The sequence below is a fragment of the Notamacropus eugenii genome, chromosome X (assembly GCF_028372415.1).
Source record: "Notamacropus eugenii isolate mMacEug1 chromosome X, mMacEug1.pri_v2, whole genome shotgun sequence".
In the NCBI taxonomy this organism is placed as follows: Eukaryota; Metazoa; Chordata; class Mammalia; order Diprotodontia; family Macropodidae; genus Notamacropus; species Notamacropus eugenii.
In genome coordinates, this window is record NC_092879.1 from 74,122,529 (window position 1) to 74,140,635 (window position 18,107).

At 44.3% G+C, this 18,107-nt stretch overlaps 1 protein-coding gene across 3 annotated transcripts in view; it reads right to left on the minus strand.

The window, feature by feature from the left end:
- Positions 1 to 18,107, minus strand: part of NEXMIF (neurite extension and migration factor) — a 191,605-nt gene that overhangs the window by 81,256 nt on the left and 92,242 nt on the right. For all 3 annotated transcript variants that reach the window (XM_072626966.1, XM_072626965.1, XM_072626964.1), the window contains one exon: positions 8,081 to 8,220. The gene's annotated coding sequence lies outside the window, so the exon portion shown is untranslated. The remainder of the gene's footprint in view (positions 1 to 8,080; positions 8,221 to 18,107) is intronic.

Genomic DNA, 18,107 nt, shown 5'->3' on the forward strand with positions numbered 1-18,107 from the left:
GACAAAGTATGGCCCAGCGAACGCTGAGCCCCTGTTCATGATTTCTAAAAGATAATGGAGAATTGAAGGGAAGTCATGGGATAGTCCTGATTTGCAAAGAAAGGAGAGAACAGCACCTGCCAATGAGCTTGACTTTGATTTCTGGCAAAATTCTAGAAAGCATTATTAAAAGGATGGTTAGTGGACATGTAGAAGAAGAAACAGAGGTCACAAGGAAGCTGTGCAGCTTCAAGAACAGGTTCTCTCAGACTAATTTCACCTCCTTCTGTGACAGTAGCCTGGCAGGTCTAGAGAATGCTGTGGATCAAATTTACTTGAGTTTCAACAAAGCACCTGACAAAGTTACCTACTATTCCTCCAAAAGGATAGAGTGATGTAGGCTAGATGACAATACAATAAAGGGAGACTTGGAACTGGTTAAATAGCTGAACCCAATATCTAGTCAGTAAAGGATCTTCCACTCTTGACCCTGTGTCATCGAAAATTTTTATCAATAACTTGGAGAAAGACAAGCATGGTGTACTCACCAGATTTGTAGATAAGAAAAAGGTAAGGGGGAACAGTTAACACAATGAATGACAGTCAGGATCCCAAGAGATCTCAATATGATAAAACACTGGCCCAAATCTAATAAGATGAAATTTAATAGGAATAAATGCAATATTCTCCATTTAAGTTCAAAGAATCAACTTCAAGAGGCAATTTGCCTGAAAAAAGTCTGAGGATTTGAGTAGCCTACAAGTCAACAATGATGTGACATACAATCAAAGAAGTTAATTCTCATCCTAGGTTGCATCGTGAGAGGAATACTATCCAGGACCAAGGAGGCAATAAATGATTAGTCCTGTACTATTCCCTCCCCTGAGAAGATCTCACCTAGAGTACCTAGGTTTGGTTCTGGGCACCATGTTTTAGGATGAACAAATCTGAAGCGAGTCCAGAGGAGAGGGACCAGGATGGATGGAAGACTTGAAACTATTTATGAAGATTTGTTGAAAAAAGTGGCAAAATTTAAACTGGAGAGCAAACCAAGGAGAGGGGAGATCGAGGTATCATGGATCATGTTATCATGTATCTGAAGGGCTTTTAAAAGGGAGACCTGTTTTGCTTGACTCCAGAAGGAGTGGAAGCTACAGAGAGACAGATTCGGGCTGGGTTTAATGAGCATCTTTCAGACAGAAGTCTAACAATGGAAGAGGCTGCACCTCGTGACCCTTGTCACTGCAGTTCAGGTAAAGTAAATGTCCTCCCTAACCACACTGGGGAGGACATTCTAGAGGGAAGTTGAGCCTGGTAGACGGCTAGCCTAGCTAGCTGCCTTTGAGAGTCTATCCAGCTCTGAGATGCCTTGAGTTGCTAAGATAACAGGGCAGTAAGGCTCAAGATGAAGGATGCAATACTGCAGGGCTCCAAATGTACAGCTAGGATTAGGGGGTTAAGAAGGAAAGGGTTGGAATGGGGGTGGATGTGCGGGTGGGAAAGGTGTGACTGAGTGTGAGTTTGCCCATAAAAGTAAGGGGAGTATTCCCCCAAAGACTCCAGTGGAGAGGTGATTACACCACCTCCCTCCCAGGCTCCCTGTCTGCCTTCTCCACCCCAACCCACCCAGTCTTTTCTCAGAATCCCAGGAACACAAAGAAAACCTAAGTCATGCTAGGTGCTGAAGGAGATACCAATTTGAAATAAAATATAATCCCTGCCTTCATGGAATTTGTAATCTAGTAGGGAGATGAAACACCAATAACTATAATATCTGTAAAATGGGGATAATAGCATTGACTGCCCAGGGTTGTCATAAGAATCAAATTTAAGTAAAACACTTTGCAAACCTTAATGTGCTATCCAAATAGGTCCTATCATTATCGTCATCATATGCAATAACCCATAAGTGCATTAGAGAGAAAGAAACCAAACTGCTGTGTGAAGTCTGAAGGGGAAGGAAATCACTAAATTGGGGAAGAGGAGGCATTTCAGGAGGCCCCTAGATAAGGAGAGAAAGAGAGGCCATGCCAAGTGTAGGGAATATCTTGAACCAAGGTAGAAGATCTCATGAGGTACTAGGGGCAGAAAAGAAGATCATGGGACTAGAGTGCAGGAGCAACCTGAAATAAGGACGAAGGAGAATGGGGCCAGACTATGGCTCAGGAGCCATAAGGAGCCACGGACAATCTTTGAGCAGTGGAGTGAAAGGAGAATGGAGAAGTATGGGGAAGGCTGAAGATTTTGAAAGCTATGTAACAGTGAAGAGACTCATGACAAAAAGATCAATTGGGAGACTACTTCAGAAGTCCAGGAAGATGCTAATGAGGAATTGTACTGGAATGGTGGCAGGAGGAAAAGAGGGGATGGAAAGGAGAAGAGAGATACTGTGGAGGTCCAAGTATGTTTGGGAGAGTTATGGGGAATTCGAGTCCCCACGCTCCTCTAGTCAGGCCCACTTGCCAATTCCCTCCTGTGCATTTCTCTTGTCTTCCATGGCCAGCCAACCCTCCTACGTTGCTGGGAATTAAGGCCTTCTGGACCACTCTAGCACTCCAGTTCATGCTGACCAAGGTTCAACGTTCTTCTCCTGCCAGCCCCTCAACTCCTTCCTAAGGATCAATGGGGGCCTCCAGATAGGGCATGCCAGCACTAAAGAAAGAAGGCAAAATACAACTCGACAGAACAGGAAGTTATTGTGCTCAGATTCCAGGGGCCTTCTTGGAGATTCCTGATCTGGGATAGAGAACAACCTCCATTTCCATAGCACTTCAAAGTCTCCAAAGTGTTTTCTTTCTCTGTTACACTGTGAGGCAGGGAATGAAACTATTAACAACACATCTTATAGATGAGAAAACCTAATCTAAGGGAGTGTGAAATGACCTTTCTAGGGTCATACAGGAAATAAAGTGTTTAAAGCCAGGATTTAGGACTCAACCCTTCTGACCCCAGGATCAGAGCTCTTTCCATTGTGTCTTGAATAAGAACTTAAGAATCCAGCCAATCTAGCCTTGTTCAGATCCAAAGATGTGTCTTGGGCTCAGGTCATTCTTGGCATGCCCTCATTCAGCTGGTAGAATTTTGCCTCATCTTTGAAAGCCCTGCAGAAAGTGTTTCCTGATCTAGTCAGTAGATCAGGAGAACTTTTCTCCTTGGTCCTCACTTATGACCTGGCTATGAATGCCCTTGCTGTACTTATCAGGTGACGTATGTGACAGTTGTTTATGTTTTGGTTCCAGCTTCCTCTTGGCCTGTAAGCTCCATGAGTGCTGGGACCATGACTTACCAAAACTTTGTGGCTCCCCCATTGTCCATCATGGGGCTCTACACACAACAGGTAAGCAATAAAGGCTGGCATTGACGAATTCTTCATCTCAATTCTGTTCATAAAGCCACTAATGATTCATTATTGTCAGGCTAATTAAGATCCTCTTTCCCCATCATTAGCTCTACTCTTTCCCAGGGATCATAGGCTCATGATGTACAGTTGGAAAGGACATTAGAGGCCACTAATGCCAATCCCTCTCATTTTACATGTGAGGAAACTGAGGCACAACAGGGTCATAGAGCTAGTAAATGTCTGGATCAGGAAGTCCCAGGATCCCATGCTGCCCCTCTACAGTGACCCTTGTGTTATATAAAGGGAAGTGACTTGTTGAAGCTAGTGGCTGAGCTAGGATTAGAACCCAGGCCCATTTCTCTTAGCAGTATTCTCTGCCAAAGCACACTATTGCCTCAGGCTCTGAAATATGGGAGCCACAGCAAAAGGACTTTCTCTAGTTAACTGGTTCAATTGGGGATGCCTCCTTCACTGTGTGGTGATATGTGCTCACACGTTGCTGGTAACCTTCTCAAAAAGAGATTATCACGGTAAATACCCTACAAATGTCTATACATGGTTTGCAAAGAGCTTTCCTCACAACCATTCAGGAATTATTCTCGTTTGACCAATGAGAAAACTGAGTGTTGAAGAGGGTGACTATTTGCCCCCAGTCAAACACTTATCTGAGCTTGGGGACTGGGCAAGCTACTGCTTCCCTTCATGTACACAGACAGAAAGGAGCTCTGCATGGGGGTGAATGTGTGTGTCATACACATACACGTGAGTGAGCACACACACACACAATTTCTGAGAAACAATCTTCAAAAAGTCCAATGGCTGACCCAAATCCTATTTGGCCACAAAACTTTCATTCCTTCTGCCCACAAAACATAGAACTTCATTGTGAACACGTCCAAGAATGGTGAGAAGAATCTGAAAAGAAAATGAAAAGGCCTAGATGGCAGCTCTAATGTTTGACAGTGCCCGTTTTAAGGCCTCCCAGCTCAGAGAGATTCTGTTCTAAACTGCACCCCCAGCACCGAACACAAAATGTACTAAACCCCTCGGCTCTCTCAGCTCTGAAATACTCTGATCAGAGATCTCTGCCAGCTCTGTCACTTTTTGTTTCAACATTTTATAGTCTAAGATCCTTCCTAGCTCAAAAATCCAATGTTCTAAAAAGCTCCCCATCTTTGACATTCCATGCTCTAAGGTCCCTTTCAATCCTAACATTCGAGTTCGACACTATAGCTCAACATTCTATGTACTAAGGAAGGTCCCTTCTTGCTTTGATGATGAATGTTGTAAACATAAACACCTCCCCAGCTCTTATATTCCATATTCTAAAGGACCCCTCCCCAGTTGTGATATTATGTGGTCTAAGGTCCCTCCCAGCTCTGCCACTGTTTGTTCTAAGATCCTTTCCAGCCCTAACATTCTCTGTGCTAAGGTTCTCCCAGATCCAACACTCTATGATTTAATATTCTATGTTCTAGTTTCCTCTAGAAAGCATCTTCCAAGCTCTTATATTCCATGTTTTAAAGTCTCTCCAAATTTTGACATTCAACATTCTAAGCACCTCTCAAGATCTGCTGTTTCTTATTCTAAGGCACTCCTCAGTTCTGATATTCTGTGATCCAAGGTCCATCCCAACTCCAACATTCTTTGTTCTAAGGTCTCTCTCAGGCCTGAAATCACCTGTCCTAAGTTCGTTCTCAGCTCTGACACTATATGCTTCAACATTCTATATTCTAGGGTCCCCTCTAACTCTGACAATCAATGTTCTTAGCTCCTCCCCAACTGCGACATTACACATCCTAAGGTATCCTTGATCTCTGACATTCTGTGTTTTACGGTGCACCCAAGCTCTGAAATTCTTTATCTGAAGGTTCTTTCCAGGCCTGAATATTCTCTGTAAGCTCTGACATTCTTTGTCTAAAACTTCTATGTACCAAGGGCCCTTCTAGATCTGATATCTGATGAGGAGAACGATGATGACGACAATGATGTTCAGTCATGTCCTACTTTTGGTGACCCTGTGGACCACAGCATCCTCCACTATCTCACAAACACTGTCCAAAATAATAACAGCTAAGAATAATGGTAATAATAATAGAAGGCGACTAGGTGGCCCAGTGGCTAGAGCACCAGGCCTGGAGTCAGGAAGACCTGAGTTCAAATTCAGCCTCAGACACTCACTAGCTGTGTGACCCTGGGCAAGTCACTGCACCCTATTGACCTCAACTTTTTCACCTGTATAATGAGCTGGAGAAGGAAATGACCAACCATTACAATATCTTTGCCAAGAAAACCCCAAAAAGGGGCCATAAAGAGTCAGACATGACTGAAAATGACTGAATGACAACAAAATAATAACAGCTAAAATTTATATAGCACATACCAAGTACCAGGCAATGACCCAAGGGCTTTACAATTATTATCTAATTTCATCTTCACAATAACCCTGTGATGCAGGTGCTATCGTTACTCTCATTTTGCAGATGATAAAACTGAGGCAAACAGAGTTGTTAAAGGGCCTCTAAGGGGAATAAAGCTACTGAGGGTCTGAGGCAGCATTAGAATTCAGGTCTTCCTGACTCTGCGTACGCAAACTCTACTGACCAGGCCCCAGAGTTTCCTCAATGTCCTCAGCACATCCTCATCTCTGACATTCCGTGTTCTGGGTTGTTCCTCAGCTGCGATACTCTCTGTATTCTAAGCTCTCCTCTAGCACTGACATTAAGTGTTCTAAAGCACTTTTGAAGTTCTGACACTCTTTGTACTGAGATCCCTTGTGGTCCTGACATTCTATGATCTATGGGCTTCCCAGTTCTGACACCTTATGGTTCAACATTCTCTATTCTAAGGACCCTTCTAACTCTGCCAATCAGTGTTCTAAGGAGCTCCTCCTAAGCTCTGACATTCTATGTTCATTTCTCCCATTCTGTGTTCTAAGGGCACTCTTTGTTCTAAAGTCCCCTCCAGTTCTGACACTCTATATTCTAGCTCTGACATCAAATGATGGTGATGCTGCTACTGCTAATAATAACTCACAATTACATAGCCCTTACTAAGTGACAAGCACTGAGCTAATAAGGGCTTTACAATGACTGTCTCATTTCATCCTCACAATAACCCTGTGAGGCAGGTACTAATGTTATTCCCATTTTGCAGATGATGAAACTGAGGCAAACTGAGTTAAATGACTTCCCTAGGGTCTCACAGCTGCTAAGGGTCTGAGGCTGGAATGGAATTCAAGTCTTCCTGACTTCATCCCTGATAGCTATTCCGAAGTTCTATGCACCTCCCCAGTTTAGATATTCCATGTTCTAAGGCTCTCCCCCAGTTCTGAGATGCTGTTTTCCCATTCTATATTCTAAGCTTCCCTTTAGCACCACTATTAAGCGTTCTCAAGCATTTTCTGTTCTAAGATCCCTTCTGGCCCCCATAGCCAATATTTATTTATACGGTGCTTACCACATGCCACACAAAGACATAAATGTTTTATAATTAAGATCTCATTTTATCCTGAAAATAACCCTATCAGGTGGTTGCTATTATTCCCCTTATTTTGCAGATGAAGAAACCGAGGCAGACAGAAGTTAAAGGACTTCCCCATGGTCATACAGCTACAAAGAGCCTGAGGATGCAGCAGAATTCAAGTGTTCCTGATTCCGGGCCTGCAAAGTCTATTGAGGTGGTCATAGAGCCCTCAATGTCCTAGGCAGCCCCCCAGAGCTGACATCTCAGTTCTCCCACTCCCAGATCTGACACTCTAGGGTACAGCATTCTCCAATCTAATATCCGCTCTAGTGCTGACATTCCACAGTCCATGTTTAATGATTCCATTCCCATGGAAGTAAAAAGTCATTCAGAACACATCGTAAGAAGTTCTGTCAAGGTCTCATGAAACTGGGGAGAGAGCAAAGATGTGACAAAGATGATTCCTTCGGAACGTTGGGCCTTTCTCTTAAGGGACCACCTTGGGATAGGGCATCCAAAGGGCCCATTTGCCAACGATGCTTTTGTGAGAACATGTACATGAGTTCGAATTTGATAACATACACAGTTAGGGGCTCACAGTGCTGGACTTAAAATCAGGAAGACCTGAGTTCAAATCCAGCCTCAGTCATCAGCTATCTGTGTGACACTGAGCAAGTCACTCAGTTTTCCTCAGCCTCAGTTTTCCCATTTGTAAAACAGGGATAATAATAGCTCCTACCTCCCAGGGTTTTTTTTATCAGACTCAAATGGGGTGATGGATAGAGCAGTGGACTAGAGTCAGGAAAACCCAAGTTCAAATCCCACTTCAGACATTCACTAGCTGTGAGACCCTGGGCAAGTCACTTAACCTCTGTCAACCTCAGTTTCCTCATCTGTAACATGAGAATAATAAGAGTACTTTCCCTCCCAAATGGTTGTGAAGGTAAAATGAGATAATATTTACACAGTGCTTTGCAAACCTTAAAGCATTCGATAAATGTTAGTGATTATAGTTGTTGTTTTGTACATTTTTAAAAATAAGATAGAAAACCAGGCTGGGGTCTCTAGTCAAGTTCACAGCTATTTTCAGTAATAGGGAATTGGGAATTCTCAAGCAATCTGGGGGGGCCGCTGGGTAAGAGTGCCTGTCATCCTCCCAGGGTGGTTCGGAGTCCCAAATGAAGTAATGTAGCCCTTAGCATGCTCTAGAAATGTAAGCAATTTTCAAAAACAATCCAAACACCCCATTTTAGCTGCCCCCCTTCCAAGAAATCTGACCCAAACTGCTTAACTTACAGGCCGTGAGAGCTTAGTTAGGCAAGTCAGTGCCAGGCCTCAGTCCCCTCCGCCACAATGGCTTGAGTCTTGCGACCTGGTGCAAATCGGGCTAGAAGTTCGTTGCTGATGTCTCGGCCAACTCCAGAGATGCTAAGATTCTGTAAAACAAAGAGTTTGAATCAAATGACCTCCAGGGTCCCTTCCAACACAATCATCTTATGTCCTAAGAGTACATATGGGGCAGGGAAAGCAGTACCTGGGTGAAATCACCTCACCTCTCTGGGTAGGCCTCGGTTTCCTCATCTGTTAAATAGCAAGAATTGGAAGACCTCTAAGGTCCCTTCCAGCTCTAAATCTATTATCCTATGGTCCCTCCAATCTTAAATATTCTGTGATACAGTGTGTTCTCAGGTCTCTACCAACCCAGCCATTCTGTGTCTTCAGGTCCCTTCTAACTCTTTATGTTCTAATGTTCTGTGCTCTAAGGTTCCCCCAAGCTCTGATGTTCTGTGCTTTAAGTCCCTGCCCAGCTCAGCCATTCTAAGCTCACGTGTAATAAGGCTGCAAAGGTGGCTGGAGCCTCAGACATCTGGCTAAGGCTTTGTCTTTGATCCTGGAGTCAGGAGGGAGCCACTGGAGGTTATAGAAGGAGTGCCATGGTCACATCTGTACTGCAGTTATGAAAGAGAACCTTCAAGTCCCACAGGAATGGAGCCATAAAGACTAGGATAAGGGCAGTGGGTTCAGTAGGTTCTTTACTGGGCAGAGTCCCAGAAGACTCTTCAGGCTCTTGGGATATCATGAGTTTGAAGACATCCTTCAGTTAAGAACCATTCAAGATTCTCAGGGGGAGGCCAAATCCAAAGTCTGCTAAAGGGCTGGGGGTGAGGAAGGTGGGGGAAGGGCAGGTTTATCTACGAGAGTCACAGACTTTAAGGGGTGAGAGAGGCATCTAGTCCAATCTCCTCATTTACAAAGGAAGAAACTGAGGCCCAGAAAGGCAGGGGAAGTGGCTTAGAAGTAGCAGGACACTAGCACCAAAGGCTCCCAACTCCAATGTCCTCACCTTTCACCTATCTCTGAGGATTTAGAGCTGGAGAGGCCCTTAGCAATCAACTAATTCAGACGCCTCCTTTCACAGTTGGGGAAGTTGAGGCTCAGAGAGGGGAAGGGACTAACCAAAGGTCACACAGCTAACAAGCAGGGCAAAGGCAGGACTCAAATCCAGGCCTTCTGGGGAAGGGTTTAATTTTTCATTTTTCAAAAATCCTGAACCTAACAAACATTAAATACCAAATCCAGGTCTTCTGCGGCCTCATCTAGCCCTCTTGTCACCACCCCTTCCCTGCTCCCTCCACCCCAGGCCCAACCTCTTCCCCCCTCCCTGTTTTCCTCTGGGCAGCCTCGGTCTGGGCCCCAGAGAGATCTTGTGGCTGCTGCTGCTGCCTGCAGCCATCCACACGCTGGAAATCCCAAGCCTCTGGGCCAAAGCACATGGAGCACTTAGAGCTACAGAAAGACAAAGGGGCTGGCGGCAGCAGAGATGTGTGCCGGGAGAGACAAAGTCCCCTGGAGGCCATCTCCGCCAGCCCAGCATGCACCCCTTTGCGGTTCTGCTGCAGAGTGTGCCTGAAAATCCTGGAGCGTGCTGCAGCCCAGACACATCCCAGAGGTACCCGGGAGGGCCAGATGCACTGGGCAGACTGGTGGGAATCATTCTCAGAACTCCATTTGATACAGCTCTTCACAGTTTACCAAACACTGTCCTCACAACATATGAAGGAAAAGGATGCTGCCTAGCAGACAACATGGTCCCTGCCATGACGGCGGTAGGGAACTCCCAGTCCAGGATAGGAGAAAGAAGACCGGCCTTGGTGTCGGCAGATCCCTCCTGGCATGCCCTTGGCCAAGCTGGACTAATGATAATAGCTTTGATTTCTCTAGCTCTTTAGGGAATACAAAGCACTTTCCTCACAATGAGCCTGTGAGGAAGGCAGTGCAAGTACTATTGTCCCCATTTTACAGTGAGGGAAACTGAGACTCAAAGAAGTAAAATGCTATAAATATATGGCTATGGCTACAGCTATTTAAGTGTTGGAACTGGGAATTCTCACCCTGGTCTCTGGGCTACCAAGTTTCCCAGTGCTCTTGCTACCACCCTAAACAAGGTTTCTTCAGAGCTAATATTCTATGAGCCTCTAAGTTGCTAAGATTAGGACTCCCTATGAGTACCAGTTCCACTGAAATCCAGTCACTTGGTAATGACTCAACTCCAGGTCTTGACAGAAGCCATGCTAATCATAACTCTCTGCAGGATCCTATCCATACAGCCAGTGATTTCCTGCCTTCACTCCAGAAGCACTAGCAAGAATGCCTGAGAACACATCACCCTTCGTCCTAGCCCATGCTGGCAGAGAGGGAAGTTTCCCAGAAGCCTCTGCTCCAGCTGAGACTCAGATATGGCGCTTAATAAACACTCGATGACAGCTCAAGATAACCCATTGGTTGAAAATTCCAACACTGTCAAACATACCCAGGTTTCAAAGCTAATAAATCAGGCAACCTCTGTGTGAGTCTGTCACCTGTCAAGGGGAAAGGATTAATTGAGGCACAAGGGAATGTCTGTGCTATGTATCACTTACCCTAGGGCCTACAAAGCTAAGGTCAATTCAATGGGGACATGATTACCGACCTGGGCGTCAATAAATGTTGCTTTGGCAAATCCTCCAAAGGGAGGTGCTGGGACTGTCATGTGGACAACCTAGTGAGAAAACCACCCCAATCTACTGTAATGTTTCACAATGCTGGCACCTCAGCCTCTTCATCAGTTAGCTTTCCTACCCCATCCCAAGGGGCCCAGTCCAAGTGCCAGCTCCTCCAGGAAGGCTTCAGTGACTATTCCAATAGTCAAGGATCTTGACCACTTTGATTACCACTCATCTGTCACTTGTATCAGTCGCTGTTGTGTATGTGTGTATGGAAGACCTGAAGTCAGATCAGGGAGGGATTTTAGGGCATAAAATGTCAGAGTGAGCAGGGACCTCAGAATAGAAAGCGGCAGAGCTGAGAGAAGCCACAGAACATAGAATATAGAATTTAAAGCCAGAGGGAACTTTAAAGGATAAAGCACAGAATATAGTCCAAACTCATTTTAAAGGAGAAAACTGAGGTTCATAGAGGGAAATGTCTTTCATAAGCCACAGCTGATAAGTCACAGAGCAAGGATTCCAACCCAGTGCTCTTCCCAGTACCCACAGGTCTTCCCTGAATTCAGTATCCACCATGTAGAAAAAGCAACCAGGGAGAACACCAGACCACTATCAGCATCCTTAGCTCTACATGTATTTTACAGAGAAGCCAGGAAATGACACACAACTACCACCTTCTCTATCCATTAATAATGCGGGCTTCTGCCAGACAAAAGAGGTAGACCATGTGCTCTAATTAGAAAAGCTTGGAACAGCCCAAGGCCAGCAAAGAAACACACACACACAGATGCACATGTTTGCATGCATGTACACACATACATACATACTCACACACATACTCACACACGCACACACATACACTCACAGCATTCCCGAGAGGAGGGCCCCTCATCAGCACCAATCTCGATTTACAAACCCATTACCAGAGTCCTTATTTCCTAAATGCCTCTGACAGGAGGAGGGGTCTGAATTCACAACTCCGAGGCAACACAGCAGCCAGCTGAACATGGAGCACAAGCCTGTTTTTCCCCCCCTCTACAGCAGAGCAGCTGTTTCCACTTAAGCTGAGCACATTTCACTGGATGAGGAGAAGAGTAAACCATGTGATCATTACATTCCCCCCCCACACACACTCCGAAGCTCCAGTTTCTGACTGCCTGAGCAATCTAATCTCTCCTACAGGTTTCCTTCAAATGCTATTCTCTTACCTGATGTATGTGACCTACCTGACTGATCATGGGATATCATTTTGGGCATCAGGCCTCAGTTTCCTCATCCGTCATGTGAGGGCACTGGACTAGATGATCCCTACGGTCCCTTCCGATTGTAAAAATTCTACATTCTAAAGCCTATTCCAGTTCCAACATTCTAGGATTCTAGGATGTCAATGGGTAGAGCTCCCTGACTACATGCTGGACAGCTCCCAGTGCTAGCTAGCTAGCTCAATACAACATAGCAGTCTGCCTTCGCTCTTCTCTCCCCATGGGCAAGAGTTAAAATTTTACCTACTCAGAAATAGAGCTGAGAAACACAAGGTCTGATTCTTCTCTGCAACATAAGAAAAGCTAGCAGGAGAATCAGGGCTGGATTTGCCCGCAGTCTGGAACAGGGGGACAGCATTCCCCTTCCCTTGTAGCTGAACCTCCTTTGAAACCTCTTAACAAATTAGTCAACCCTCAGTGCTTCCCCCACACACACACACCTTCCTTGTGCACCACAAGATGGGGAATAACTGGGCCCAGGAAAACACAAAAGTTCCAAGCTCTCAGCAAGGAGAAGGGAACTAGGACCCTGGGCCTAGAAATAATAACTCACATGTCTACAGTATTCAAGGCTTGCCAAATGCTTTTCCTTACAACAATCCTGCAAAGTAGAGAATACAAGTTATCCCCCATTTTTCAGATGAGGAAACTAAATTGTATAAAAGGGAAGGGAATTACCCACCATCACATAGGTATTTAGCATCAGAGCCCAGGTTCCACGATTTCAAACCTACAAGTACAAGAAGAAGTCTGAAGGGTAGCTGCTTCAATTTCTTCCAGTCCAGGAGTTCTTAAACTTTCTCAAGTGCTGGACATTTTGAACAGACTGATGGATCCTAAGGGGACCCCTCTCAGAATAATAGTTTTACAACTCTGTGGTATCACATCATATCTATCAGATTGACTAATATGACAAAACAGGAAGATGATAAATGTTGGAGAAGATGTGGGAGAGTTGGAATACTAATTCATTGTTGGTGGAGCTGTGAGCTGATCCAACCATTCTGGAGAGCAATTTGGAACTAAACCCAAAAGGCTACAAAAATGTGCATACTCTTTGACCCAGAAATACCACTTCTAGGACTGTATCCCAAAGAGATCATAAAAATGGGGAAAGGACCCACATGTACAAAAATATTTATAGCAGCTCTCTTTGTGGTGGCCAAAAACTGGAAGTCAAGGGGATGCCCATCAGTTGGGGAATGTCTGTGCAAATTGTGGTATATGAATGTAATGGAATACTATTGTGCTATAAGAAATGATGAACAGGAAGACTTCAGAGAGGCCTGGAAAGACTTATATGATCTGATGCTGAGTGAAAGGAGCAGAACCAGGAGAACATTATATATAGTAACAGCCACAGTGTGCGAGGACTGTTTCTGATAGACTTAGCCCTTCACAGCAATGCAAGGTCCTAAAACATTCCTAAATCACTCATGAGGCAAAATGCCATCCACATCCAGAGAAAGAACTATGGAACTGGAATGCAGAATGATGCAGACTATTTTCTCTTGTGTTGTTTTGTTTTAATTTGATTTTTCTCATGGTTTCTCCCTTTTGTTTTAATTCTTCTATGCAACATGAAAATATATTTAATAAGAATGTTATGTCCAGAACTCATTTAAGATTGCATGCCATACCAGGGAGGGAGGGGAGAAAATTTAAAGCTTATGGAAGTGGTTGGTGAAAACTGAAAACAAATTAATTCAATAAAAAAAGAATAATGGTTTTAAGTGTGGAAAAGAAAAGAAAAAGAAACTATATTAAAATAAAAATGTGATTTTTTTTTTTTGACATCACAGACTTCCTGAAGTCTAATCCAGGTCAAGACCTCTTGTTTTAAGAACTTCGAGAAACCAGAGAAATGAGTCCATAGAAGCAGTGTGGATAATGGTAAGATCCTTACTCTGCTACTTGTTAGCTGCATGATGATGGGTTAGGAAAGTCATTTCCCCTCTCTGGGCCTCAGTTTTCTCCTCTGTAAAATGGGTTTGGACTAGACGACCTCTCTGAGATCCTTTCTGAAAGCTCTGACATTGTGATTCAAACCACCACCTCCTCAAGCAGCCCATTTCAACTCTGGACAGCTCCAGTGGTTAAGAAATATCTGCTCATATTGAGGCAAAATCTGCCTTTCTTTACCTTCCCCACCTTGGGCCCTCTGGGGCCAAGTAGAACGAGGCTAATCCCTCTTCCCCATGACAGCCTTTCAAATGCTTGATGATGACAGTAATAGAATAAACCCCATTCATTTACTGCGCCCCAAACCAAAACCAACTCAAATTTTAATTTTTTTAACAAAACATAAAGCTATGAAAGGAAAAGAAAATAGATAGTAACGTCAAAATAGTCTCCAAATGGATCCAATATTTCCTTCCACTGAAGTCCTTGTGACGACATACCCACCAAATGTGCACAGCTTTCTCTTCTGTCTATTACACTGTTTCAAATAAAGCAGGAGTTTCCGGCAAGAACTGACATTTTTTTTCCCAAGGAGCAAAATTATTGTTGTAATTACCATTCAATTCTGAATTATTAATAACCACTAACAATGAAGACACTGTAGCTAGAACGCATCTGCCTCACTTCCTGACTTCTTCCTTCAGCTCCAGGGGGCAAGGCAAACCTCTGCTGGACTCCAGAGGACTGGCCGAACAACTTCAAGATAGCGTCATACTGAAATCTGCTGATCGACAGGCCACCGTAGTTCATTGCGTCTTTCAGTAGGAAATCAGGGCCCCTGAGGAGGTCCAAGGCAAGTGCTCAAGGTGGGCATGGACAAGCTATCAGCAGGGATATACTGTATATCTCCTATGTGCTCAGCACAGCTCTAGGCCCAGAGAAGGGCAAAAGACATGACAAAGGATGTGGAAGTTGGAAAGGGGCTTAGAACAGGGAATAGAAGGGCTAGGAGGAACCTTAGAATAAGGAATGTCAGAACTGGGAGGGGTCTTAAAACACAGACTGTCGGGGTTGGGAGGGGCCTTAGAACCCGGAATGTCAGAGCTGGAAAAGGACCTCGTAAAACAAAATGTCAGGGCTAGGGGTAGAGAGCCCAAGAGGGTAGCAATGGATTTGCTCCCCATTCTGAGCAAGCTCCCCTCAGAACCCAGTCAGAGAAAGCAGCACGAGCAGCAGCTTCCTCAGGATCTCTGGCCCACCCCTGTTACAGCTTATCTTGCTGCCAGGCCTGGGGAGAGCAAGACAATATCCCAGGCAAAGCCAAAAACCACTCTCCTGACCACGAGCTCACCAGAGGTCACCACTGGAATAACATAAAATAGATAAGGCTCACAGAGGCCTTGCGGGATGGGACAAAGAGCTTGCCACTTGAAGTCAGAGGACACGAGTCCCAGTTTGCCGCTGTCCTAGTATGGGCCTATGAACAAGACACCTCACCTCTCACATCTTCCATTTTCTCACCTCCACAACAACCCCTGTACCTGGTCCCTTTTCTCAATTCACATGGCCAATGCCCTAATTCAGGACCTCCTCACCTCCCTCCTGGACTACTGCAATCACCACCTAACTGGGCTGCCTGACACCAGTCTTTTCCTTCTCTAACCCACCCTGCACACAGCTACCAAATTCATCCTCCTAAGAATCTGATCTGATCACTGGGGCACCCCTACTCAAACATCTTCTCAAAAAAAACACAAGCTCCTCAGTCTGGCATTTCAGATCCTGCTCAGCCAGGCTTCTTTCCAATAGAATTTCATATTCTTCTCCTTCATTCAACTCTCCATTCCAACCCCAGAGGGCCCAAGTTGGGGAAGGTAAAGAAAGACAGATTTTGCCTCAATATGAGCAGATATTTCTTAACCACTGGAGCTGTTGGAATGGACTGCTTGAGGAGGTGGTGGTTTGAATCATAATAGAGCTTTCGAAAGGGATCTACTCCAAATCCATTTTACAGAGGAGAAAACTGAGGCCCAGAGAGCAAGGATTCAAATCTGACTCCAGATCCAATTCTCTCATCATTGCTCATAGGCTTCCATGGACTCATTTCTTTGATTTTTCTAAATTCACTAAATTTGACATCCCATCTCCTACCTCCATGCCTTTGCAAAGGTTCTTCCCAATTTCTGGAACGTATTCCCTCCTCAACTCTATCTCTTAGCATCATTCTTTGCCTTCAAGGTTCAGCTCAGCTGTCACATCCTATGGGAAGTTTTTGTTATCCCTCTGGTTTTTAATGGTCCTCCTCAAATACATAACACTGTATTGACCCATTTATGTAGCTGGCACACTCCCCCACTAATGTCCTCAGGCTAGGGACTGTTTCATTTTTTTGTCTCTGTATACCCATCACCTGGCACAGTGCCACCCTGCCCACAGTAGGTTTAGGTAGCTGGTGAACAAAGTGACTTCCTGATCAAGTCATTTCACCTGTGGCCTCATTTTCCTCACTTCAATGAAGGAGTTGTCCTCGATGGCCTGTGAGGTCCCTTCCAGCTTTAAATCTATAATCTACTGTAGATTTCTCATCATCTGGAGGCTCCTCACCAATAAGTCAGACACTTGATGCTGAATTCTTTGACCACAGCAACCCAGGAGACAAAGACAAATACAAAATGGCCCTCAGTCCTGTGTGGCCCCCTTCTGTTTCTGCAGTGCTGACGTTAGAAGGGAAGGGGGCAGAGGGTGGGAGAAATCAGTCTTTCGGCTGTATCTAAACATCAGTCTAGCTCTTGGTACTCTAAATGCAAGATCTGTGTCTAATGACCTCAGTGGATGTACTACTGGAAGAAATGAGTCATATCAATCTTGGCATTCCAGCTACAAATGAAACCAGAAAATAAAAGGAATTTGCAGCTACATAGAAGGTTGCTAACAGGTTCTCCTTGGAAATGCAAATAAAGGCACTGGTTTTATCATGTGTCCAAAGGCAACAAGAAATATCTCATGGGACACGTGGTCATCTCATAATGCAGGGCTTATGATGAGCTTTTGCAAAAAGACCACCAGGAAGATAATTACAACTTATGTGCCAACATCTGTTGCAGAGGAGGGGGTGGTAGAGAAATTCTATGAAGACCTTGAGAAGACATTCTAAATTAAATCAATATATACTTTGCTGCTAGGTGACCTCCATGCAAAGGTGAGCATAAGAGAGGATGGCAAAAAAAAAAATATGGTTCAGGAGTAAGAAACAGCAAAATTTAAAGGCTTTTACACCAACCAACACCGGCCATCACACACCCCTCCCCACACATCTATCATGTGTGTCTTTCATTGCTGAAGAAGACCATGCCATCAGAGAAATGATGACATGACTTGTACTTGACTTTGTTTTGAGTGAGGGAGAGCTGGGCAGGTCACCAGCCTCACTTCTCCTCCAGACCCATCTTAATCCAGTGACCAGATATTCATCAGGATGACTGGAGATGACCCAGGATGAGGCAATTGGGGTTAAGTGACTTACCCAAGGTCACACAGCTAGTGAGTGTCAAATGTCTGAGGTGAGATTTGAACTCAGGTCCTCCTGACTCCTGCACTGGTGCTCTATCCACTGCACCACCTAGCTGCCCCACACATCTATCATGAATACTTTCTTTAAGAAGAGTCAGGAGATGTTAGACAAGATGAGCACTGAAAAAAAAAGGAAACTGATTATATTTTCACAGGAAGTGTTGGTAATGGAAATGAGAGCCATCTCCAAAACAGTAATCTATAGATAGTCATACCACCAACCTTCTCTGAACAAAGATCAAAAGTAAAAACAAACAAGAAGCAATGCAACTGAGGCAATTCCAATTCAACCTATTTGAACAAGCAGTTGACACTGAAAATGGTAAAGTGATAAAGAAACAGACATTGACATAGATTACAATCATTTTTGTAAGTAATTTAATTGATGTAAAACAATCACCATAATGATAACCAAACATCTCAGCCAAGGAACACCTGATCTCCTTTACCAATGAACCTGTTTGCAAAATCCTAAGGAAAAGAATGGAGGAGGATTATGATCAGTTTCATCTCCTAAAGCAGGGCAAAACAAGTATATGAAAAACTTGGTAAAAGATCAATTGAGTCAGATCATCCTGAAAGCGTTTAAAGATGAAATTAGAA